Consider the following 10,389-nt stretch of genomic DNA (forward strand, 5'->3'; position numbering starts at 1 on the left):
TCGCTTCTTTATCCCTCCGGATGAGTCTTTCCGGGATCCATACGGGTACTTCTGCGTCCTGTGGAAAAACACAGGCGTATCCTCGCCCCCTTGTTAATAAAATATCAGGTCCTTTCCATTCTTCCGTAATGGAGTCTTTCCATTTTACCCATTCTTTAGGCACATTTTGAACTCCCCAATGTCTCATCATTGGGGTTAAACCTTGTTCATTAGCATTCAAACGATTAATGACGAATAAGGCATGATTTAAAATGTGATGAGGAGACAGATGAGATTGCTTATCTCCAGTCTTTAATTTTTCAGTTTGAATTTTAAGGGTTTGATGGGCTCTTTCAACAATCCCTTGCCCTTGGGGGTTATAAGGGATTCCTGTTTTATGAGAAATTTGAAATTTGTTGCAAAAATCTTTAAATGATTTTGCAGTATATGTGGGAGCATTATCAGTTGTTATTTCTGCTGGTTGACCTATATAAGCAAAGGCTTGAATTACATGTTGAATGACATCTTTCACTGCTTCTCCTGTTCTAGCAGTGGCAAAGATCACATGAGAATAAGTATCTATTATTACATGAACTTAACACAGTTTGCCAAACTCAGGGATGTGGGTAACATCCATTTGCCAAATAGAGTTAGGTTTTAGCCCCCTCGGATTAACACCTTCAGATTGAGCCGGGATGTGTGTCACACACGAAGAGCATTCTCTCACTATTTGCCTGGCCTGCTCTCTACTCAGACGAAATTGTAACCTTAGAGCAGTAGCATTCTGATGATGCAATGCATGGGAAGTCTGTGCTTCTTGGAGAGCAACAGCAACAATCTTTTGTGTTAATTTCTCTGCTCTGTCATTTCCTTGACTTAAGGGGCCTGGCAGGTTTGAATGCCCTCTAATATGACCAATATAGAAGGGGTTTCCTCGTTTTTTAATAAGCTTTTGTAACAATTTCAGTTTTTCATGGATAGAGGAACTGAGATGAGATAAAGGCAGTCTCTATAGCAGGAAATAAACTTTTAATATAGTATGAGTCCGTGTACAAATTAAATCTATCTGGCACCTTTTAGAAGGCGAGAATGACCGCAGCCAACTCTGCCCTTTGAGCTGAGGTTTCCTGTGTCTCTTGAACTATTTCTTGACCTTCTACAATAATTGCAGCCCTTCCATTGGCTGAGCCATCAGTAAAAATGTTAACCACTGGCGGGGCAAAAGGTGAGCTTTTGCATAAATGAGGAAAAATAATAGACACTTCTTTACAAAAATGGAGAAGGGGGTCTTTTGGCAAATGGTAATCAATGTTCCCTGCAAAATTACTGAGTGAGATTGCCCATTGATCTTCCAACTGATATAATTGGTCACATTGTTGTCTAGTATAAGGGACAATGATATTATGGACATCTCTTCCAAATAGAGTCTTACTTCTCTGTCTTCCTAGCCAAATCAATTGTGCAACCAGGTATGGATATGATGGCAAGTTTTTCTTAGGGGTCACAGACAAATGAATCCACTCTAAGGGTGCTTCTTGCCAGAGACAGGCGGTGGGAGAATATATAGTTTTCAGAATAATAAGACTCCAAGATTTATTATAATCTACCTGAGACAACTTTGCATTAGTCAATGCCTGATCTACTTTTGCGAGAGCTTCTTCTGCTTCAGGAGTAAGATGTCTGGGGGATTTAGGCTGACTATCACCCCTTAAAATATTAAAGAGGGGCGATAGCTCCTCAGTTGTTAATTTAAAAAAAGGCCTTATCCAGTTAATGTCTCCTAGTACCTTTTGAAAATCATTAAGAGTCTTCAAACAGTCTCTTCGAATTTCCAATTTTGGGGAAGTAATAGTTGGGGGATCTATGACTCTACCTAAATAACTAAATGGAGGATTTTCTTGAATCTTGTCAGGAGCAACAGTGAGCCCTGCATCTTGCAGCATTTCAATTAAATCTAATAGAGCTTTTCTTAATAATAGTAAATCAGCCCCTGCTATCAGGATATTATCTATATAATGGATACAATAAATTTGACTATAACATTGTCTAAATTTAAGAAGGGCAGTGTCAACAAATTTCTGACACAAGGTCAGACTGTTTTTCATCCCTTGAGGTAAAACTTTCCATTGGTACCTTTGATAAGGTCTTTGTAAATTAGGAGAGGGTAAACTAAAAGCAAATCGTTTCCTGTCTGCTTGACTTAATGGAATCGTAAAAAAAAACAGTCTTGAAGGTCAATTACTATTATTGAATATCCTTTTGGTATAGCAACAGGGGAGGGGAGCCCAGGTTGAAGGGCCCCCATATCTTCCATAGTAACATTAACAGCTCTTAAATCCTGTAAAAGTCTCCATTTTCCTGACTTCTTTTTTTTTTAATTAATTTATTTATCTTTAGAGGGGAAGGGAAGGAGAAAGGGAGAGAAACATCAATGTATGGTTGCCTTTCGTGCATCCCCTGCTGGGAACTGGCCTGCAGGGAACCGGCCTGCAACCCAGGCATGTGCCCTGACTGGGAATCGAACCTCGATTGTATGGTTCGCAGGCCCATGCTCAATCCACTGAGCTACACCAGCCAGGGCCTACAAAATACTTCTCATTTCTAGAACACCACTGCTCCAGGCCCTGAACTCATTTATGATGCTAAGAAGCATGTTACTATTTTATCTAATTATTAATGAAATTATAACTAGCACATTTTTAACTCTTCATATCCTCATGTTTTATTCCAAGCTCTATTTTTCATGCCTTATACAGCTAAACTAATGTAATTTTATTATTGCACGATATCTTATTTATCTCGACAACTCATGAATATCAACCTAAAGGTATCATAAATAGTACAACTTAGTAAATAGTACAACCACAACTTAGTGTGGTAAATAACATGCAGAAATAAATATCTTTTATATGTACAAAGAATAATTTAAAGACATAATCAAAGAACCAAGGGTGAACCTCTGAGTCCGATGTCTGGTCCAGATGATGTGCTCATAAAAAGTGGTTCCAGGGAACTGGTCACTGAAATTGGAGCCTGAGACTTGTACCTCGAAACAGTCTTTTAAAAAAAATCAACAGTTGATTGATTTATTTTTTGATTTATCTGTTGATATTCCACTATAATCAACCACTTTTCCTGCTGTCCTGTACTAAGATATTATTCCCAAATGTCCCACGAGATGGCAGCAGAGGTGCACATTTAAGATGTATCAGTTGCTTGGCCAGATCGTTTGATTTTTATGTATAAAATAATAGCGTTTTATTTTTTAACCTCTTGGGTAAAAATTCATTTTAAATAGATGTTACTTTCTTTATTGTTTAAGGAAGCTGCAACAAACAAAGCACATTATAAATGTGCTTTTCACACCTGGATCTTCTAAAAACCAGACTCTATTACACTATAAAGCTAGTTCCAACAAATGGCACATAAAACACATTTATTGCTTCCTTTCCCTAATGTGAAAACCAGTCACAAGGTAACTGGGCACTCCTTACATTTAGACATTTTAAAAACTGACATTTCTACCAGCCCCACTTACAGCAAGATTCAACCAGCATCGTGGCCTCAAAATTCTATAGAGTATGTTTTTGCCCTCATAGCACTTAAGCTAGCATTCACTGAGAATGGATGACTAGAAAGTTCTGTGGTGTGGTACTTCTGAAATAAATTCCTACAGAACCTCTAAAATAAACTGCCATTGGAATTACAAAGTAACTGGACCTGAGTGCTGGTAAAGATGCTTCATAATGAAACTTGAGAAAGAAATCTTCACCTTTAAAAAAAAAGAGAAAAAAAAGGTAAAATAGGGTGGGCTGGGATGGGAGAAATAAACAGAAAACTGTACTTGAAAAATAACTAAATAAAAAAAATTTAAAAACAAACAAGCGAAAAAAGAAATCTTCACCTTTGAATGCACAGCTTAGAAACAGACCCTGGAAATGCACATGTTCTGCACCCGTATGAGGAACCTAAAATAGTAGACGAAGTCCAGGGAAAGGGAACAAACGAACCCTCAGACATGTTCCAAATGGTGGGTACATACAATGATGACGCTGGTATTTCACTTTGCTGTTTTTGTATTTCTTGTAGTAGCATTATATATAAATTTTACCTTCACATTGTTTTAGGAAGCTAGAACAGACAAAGCAAATTACAAACGACTTTCAAGCACAATTGGCACTTGTGAAAACCTGCCTCTATTATGTTACAAAGCCACTTCCAAGAAACATCCCATAAAACACGCTTATTCCTCCCTTGGCCATTACTCTGAAGACGAGTCACAAGGTAACTGTGTAGTCCTGACATTTAGATGTTTCCACGTGCACTTGTAAATACCACCGGAATCAACCACTTTTTCTGATCATGTCCTTCCCCAAAACGGCCACGAGGTGGCAGCAAAGACAGACACTTGGAACATATATTGTACTATGGGCTTGGCCACAAGGTTCCTTCAGGTTTTCCAGTAAGATGCAATGACAGGCTCATTTTTTTCATTTTTCTAGACAATGTGACTGGACAGCAATTTCATAGTTTACTTCCATTGTCCTCTGCTATCATTCGGCCCACTTCACCATTCCATCTGCCCACAACATTGTTATCTTTTGGAGCACAGAACTCTTCCAGGTGCCTTTTGCAGTCTTCCACGGACTGGAAATTTTTCTCCACTAAAAGAATTTAGAAAAGGCAGCGGAAATACCTGGCATTCCAAGGATACAACATCTTATGTGTACTGTAGATGAATCAGGACTGCCCAGCCAGACTGGAACTGTTTTCCCCTGGTCACCAAAGAGAAACATACTCTCTTGCCTTTTCCTGATGGATGATTGCTTACACATCTTCTGCTGACAAATTCAGGACTGTGTCCCTGGGCCAGTGACTTCCATTGGTCCAATGGGGAGCAGAACTTTGGAAGTAACCTCCTGGTCTCTGGCAAGGAGTTCCTAGTACAAGACTCCCTAGTGATCCCACCATATCCACAGCATCACCTTCTTTGAGTGCAGACCACAGGTGGGAGTGGCTGCTGGTGGTTCCCTTCATGTGCCCACAGTCTCTCCTGTTCCATGTTAATGTCAAACATCAATGATTCGTCCCCCTGTCCACAATGTCTTGGAAACACAACATTTTTCTTACGTATCAGCAGACAATCTGATGTGGAAATGTGGTCAGGCAGGGATCCCGCCTCCTCCCCCCTTTACTTCTGTGAACCCAAACATCAAAGCGATGACTGTAACCACACTGGTGGAAATGATTTTCGATGCTTGCTTAGGATTTTTTTTAGTATGTCACCTGTATCCTTGGCATAATGTGGTCTCTCCTTGATGAACACCTGGACTGGATGACTATCTACTGTGACTGGTCCATCCAACACGTGGGGAACCCTCAGACCAGAAATCTCCAGTGAGAAACCACTTCTGACACGTTCAAGCCATCACACCACCTTCTCCTAAACAGCGGAAATCTGGTATTCCATTCAACTGGCATTTAACCCTCTTAATATGCCACAGTGGAATGTACTGAAAATATTACTTCTATTCATCCATCTTCAATATGAAAATGGCCACACACTCAACAGTTCTAATGAGCTCTTTTTTTAAATACATGCTGATAGTACATCCGTCATGATACAGTTTAACCAAAGGGTTTCAAATGAAGTTACAGACAAGTACGTGAACCAGAGTCCACATGATGGGAGAGTGAAGGTGGGGTGGTGAGGGACTGAACTGACTTTTTAGCCAACCCAGGATACAGCAGGCTTCAACAAGCATTGCAGCGTGAAAATCATACACAATGTGTTTTCTGCTCTCATAGCACTGAAGGTAGAATTCACTGAAAGTGGGTCTACAGGAAGTTCTGTTGTTTGATATTTATGAAACAGACACCTAAATAATCTCCAAAATGAACCACCCTTTGATATACAAAATAACTTTAACTGAAATATGCTTAACACACTACATGCCAAAACTTGAGAAATTTTCACCCAGAAATACGCATGTTAGAAACAGAAACTAGAAATGTACCAGTTTTGTACCCATATGAGGAAACTAAAAGAGTCAAAAACATCGAGAAAAAAAGAGAAAAAGAGCCCCAAGACATGTCCTTAAGGCCACATACACAAAATGATGACACTTCTATTTTATTTATATATTTTATTTTATATTTACGCCATGGTAGAGAATACTGAAATAACATTACTTTTCTCATTGTTTAAGGAAGCTGCAACAGACAAAGCAAATTACAAAAGATTTCCAAGTGTGCCTGTAACTTGTCAAAGCCTGCTGCTGGTCCACCACAAAGCCAATTCCGAGAAACATCACATGAAACATGTTCATCACTCCCTTTGCTCTTAACCTGCAAACCAGTTACAAGGTAATTGGACAGTGCTGATATTTAGACATTTTCTAATGACTGTAAATACCACTGCCATCAAAAACCATTGATATTCCACGGGAATCAACCACTTTTCCTCCTGATCTAAACTGAGGTGTAATTCTTGAAAATGACCACCACAGACCTCCGCCAAGATGGAGGTATAGGTGGAGACGCCGTGCTTCCTCACACAACCAAGTTTAGAGACAACTAAATAATAGCAACAGAAAACACAGTCAGAACACAGAAAATTGAACTTTTTGGAAGTCTGATAACAACAAATTCTTCAGCCTGGCCAGTAAGAGGGGCAAAACCAGCAGCTAGCAGAGCGGGGTTGCACAAGAAAACTCAGTCAGACGAACTCAGGCGCGCGGAATCCAGGCGCAGGGTTGGACCTGGTGGGCAACTCAGCGAGCGACCTCGGGGAAGCAGTGAGGGAGCAGGGCTGCGGGTTGACTGTGGTCGCCCATTCGTGTGTGGATAGACAAGCCAGGGAGTGGGCGATTGGACGAGAGCCAGCAGCCCCAGCGGCAAGTGGCAGTGGAGGGTGCCGCCATTTCCCCACTCTAACCCCGCCTCTACATACAGCATCATAATCCAGCGACCTAAGTGGCCCTGCCCCGGTGAACAACCTATGGCTCCGCTCTTCACCCAGCTGCAAGAAACAGCAGAGGGGGCCGCCATTTCCCCGCTCTGACCCCGCCTCCACATACAGAGTCACAACCCAGCGACCTGGGAGTCCAAGGCTCTGCTCCTCACACTTAAAGGGCACGAACAGACCAAAAATGGCTCAAGAAGATCTCAAAGCCCCAGAGCCTATAAATCTAAGCAATGAAGAAATAGCAAAACTCTCAGACGCACAGTTTAAAACACTGGTCATCAGGATCCTCACAGAACTAGTTAATTATAGTCACAAATTAGACAAACATATGAAGGCGAAACTAATTGAAATGAATGGAATTGCACAGGAAACCAATAGCGATGAAAAGGAAACTGGGACTCAGATCAATGGAGTGGACCAGAAGAAAGCAAATAATGGCCAAACAGAAAAGAGTCAAGAAGCAAGAATTCAAAAAAATGAGGAGACTCTTAGGAACCTCTAGGACATCTTTAAACGTTCCAACATTCGAATTATAGAAGTACCAGAAGGGGGAAAGGCACAGCCACCAGTGGAAAACTTATTTGAACAAATAATAAAGGAGAATTTCCCCAAGCTGGCAAAGGAAATAGACTTCCAGGAAATCCAGGAAGCTCAGAGAGTCCCAAAGAAGTTGGACCTAAGAAGAAACACACTGAGGCACATCATCATTACATTAGCCAAGATTAAAATGAAGGAGAGAATCCTAGAAGCAGCAAGAGATAAGGAGACTGTCACCTACAAAGGAGTTCCCATCAGACTGTCAGCGGATTTCTCAAAAGAGACCTTACAGGCAAGAAGGGGCTGGAAAGAGGTATTCCAAGTCATGAAATCCAAAGACCTACAACCAAGATTGCTCTATCCAGCAAAACTTTCATTTAGAATGGAAGGACAGATAAAGTGCTTCTCAGATAAGATCAAATTCAAGGAGTTCATCATCACCAAGCCCTTATTATATGAAATGTTAAAGGGACTTGTCTAAGAAAAAGATAAAAAATATGAACAGTGAAAGGACAGCAAACTCACAGTTATTAACAACCACATCTAAAACAAAAGCAAGCTAAAAGGACAGCTAGATCAGGAGCAGAATCATAGAAATTAAGATCTCATGGAGTGTTAGCAACAGAGGAGTGGGAAGAGAAGGGGGGAGAAGGTACAGAAAATAAGTAGCATAGACAGTAGATAGAAAATAGATGGGGGGCAAGAATAGTATGGGAAATATAGAATCCAAAGAACTTGAGACACATGGTCATAAACTAAAGGGGAGGAATGGTCAGGTGGGGGGGTGCAGGGTGGAGGGGGATGAAGGGGGGAATAGAACAACTGTAATGGCATAATCAATAAAATAAAAATTAAAAAAATATCTCAGAGTGGAATGTGCTGGGTTGTTTGTAGTTTCAGACATTTTTTATTTGTTCATTTTAAAGAGAGTAAAAAGGTGAGGGAGGGGGAAGAGAGAGAGACAGAGACATCAATTTGGTGCCCCACCTGCTGAAACATCATTGGTTGGTTCCTGTACACGCCCCAACTGGGGATCAAACCTGTGCCTCTGGTGTATCAGGATGAGCTACCAGGCCAGGCTGGGTTGTTTGTATCAAGGTAAATATGTCTATAAGCAGGATTGTTGGTAGCCTAACTTCTTACATGTAGATGAGCTCGCTGCCTAAAACATGCAAGAAAGATTAAGAATGTTTGCTGAACAAATGGAAACACATGTTGACACATTTAACATTCCAACAGCCTTTCCAGTACACACCATCACCTTCACTTTCAGGCACAAGACCGAAGCTCAGGGGCCCCACTGCCCCCCGGTCGGGCTCTAGTTCCAGTAGAGAGGAACTGCTGACTTCAGGCCAAACAACTTTTAATTTGAAAGCATACAGGAGGTTAAAGCATATAGTTGTTACTATCGTAATAAGCACATCACCTCATTTAATCTTTGGAGAAATCCTGTGCAGTATGGACCACTATTGGCGGGAGAGACCTGGTTCTTCCTACTGATGCCTGTAAAGAATTACAGATCAGCAAATCTATTGATGTGCAATCAGTTTTATTAGTGATCTGTTCCCACGGAAGACAGTGGGACTAGCTCAGGTGGGTGGGGTGAAAGGCAGAGCTTCAGGGCACAGCAGAGCAGCTCCAGTAAGGACAGCTGAAGGCTGGGGTGGGGGGAGCAAGCCCCCGTGTGGCCTGAGAGCCAAGGCAGCGAGTCCTTTGCTCCAAGCACTTACATAGTAGGCGGGATGGGAATAAAAAAGTTACATATTGATTGACAAGTAGATGTGGTGCCAGCTTTTGTGGGAGGGGGGGGCATGACTATCCAAAGTTAGGTATGTGGGGGGGGGGTCTGTTAGCTCAAATCCTTATCTTGCTCTAGACCCATTTGTTCATCTTGTTGTAAAACAGATACGTGACAGGAGGCAGTTAATTAAAGTTGGAGCAGTCACCCAAAGTTATTTATGGGCTTTTTGCTTTGGGCACTGGGGACCCTCTCCTAACTTTCAGGCCTTGGGATGAAAGCAAAGTTTCAAGGCGTTCTTTCCCAGACAGTGGGAATGCTACATGGAATTTCAAGGACTTCCCTCCTTTCTTGCTAACACGTTGTAACTTGTGTTGCTAGAACACCTGGCAGTATTACAGGACCAGGCTCAGGGCTGCTGAGTTAGCAGGTGAGACATGCCTCCCTCCTCCTCCCAGCCTTGGTTTGCTATTCATTCTCCCTAAAAGTGAAGAGGCGTTTGCTGGCAACCAGGACGCTAGACTGGTGACCAGGAACAGCAGACCCGGTCTTCACAGTTCTTCCCATGCTGTGTCCTGCCTCTCTACTGCCATCCCCACGTCATCTCATCTCGGAGGAAAAAAGAGGCAAAGCAGCCATTCCTGGGTCCAGCCCTGCAGTTGGTTTGCAGCGCGGACTCCGACCACCAACCTGCCCCTGCTTCTGCAGCAGGAGTCAGGGACCTGCCCCCGCCGCCCCCACGGGCTTTTCTCCTACTTGAGGAAACACCCACAGGCTGAAGCCCGTCTCGAGAACACTTGCCACCATCTAGAACGAGCTAAACAATATTCTGAATTGCTTGTAAATAGCACTTGGGCCTGAAACCCACGTCTAAGAGATAACCGGGTGCACAGGAGGGCTGAGAGCAAACCTCAGGGCCACCTCCGAAATTCCGGTGGTTTCTGGGTGTCAGGGCTGTGGTCGGAAGCGCCAGCAGGTTGGCCTCTGCATCCGGCTGCAGGCCGAGGGCCACCAGGATCCCGGTGCTCTGGGGTTGTGAACACGCACGGGGAACGGGAAGGGCAGCCACAGGACCCGGCCCTCGGGGACCAGCTCGCACGGAGGGCCGGGAAGGGGTGAGAGCCCACTACGCATGTCCCGGGACTCGGGTATCTCTTGGTCACACTGG

General features: G+C 42.7%; 1 long non-coding RNA gene across 1 annotated transcript; it reads right to left on the minus strand.

Moving 5' to 3' along the window:
- Nucleotides 1-2,950: 2,950 nt before the first annotated feature.
- Nucleotides 2,951-10,333, minus strand: LOC119037364 (uncharacterized). Its single transcript, XR_005080179.2, has 4 exons — nucleotides 10,132-10,333; nucleotides 8,910-8,986; nucleotides 3,700-3,751; nucleotides 2,951-3,036 (listed from the first exon to the last, which is right to left on the minus strand). It is a non-coding gene; the product is annotated as an uncharacterized LOC119037364 (long non-coding RNA).
- Between the last annotated feature and the right edge of the window lie 56 nt (nucleotides 10,334-10,389).

Source organism: Artibeus jamaicensis, unplaced genomic scaffold (genome assembly GCF_021234435.1).
Source record: "Artibeus jamaicensis isolate MK-2021 breed Jamaican fruit bat unplaced genomic scaffold, CSHL_Jam_final contig_958, whole genome shotgun sequence".
In the NCBI taxonomy this organism is placed as follows: Eukaryota; Metazoa; Chordata; class Mammalia; order Chiroptera; family Phyllostomidae; genus Artibeus; species Artibeus jamaicensis.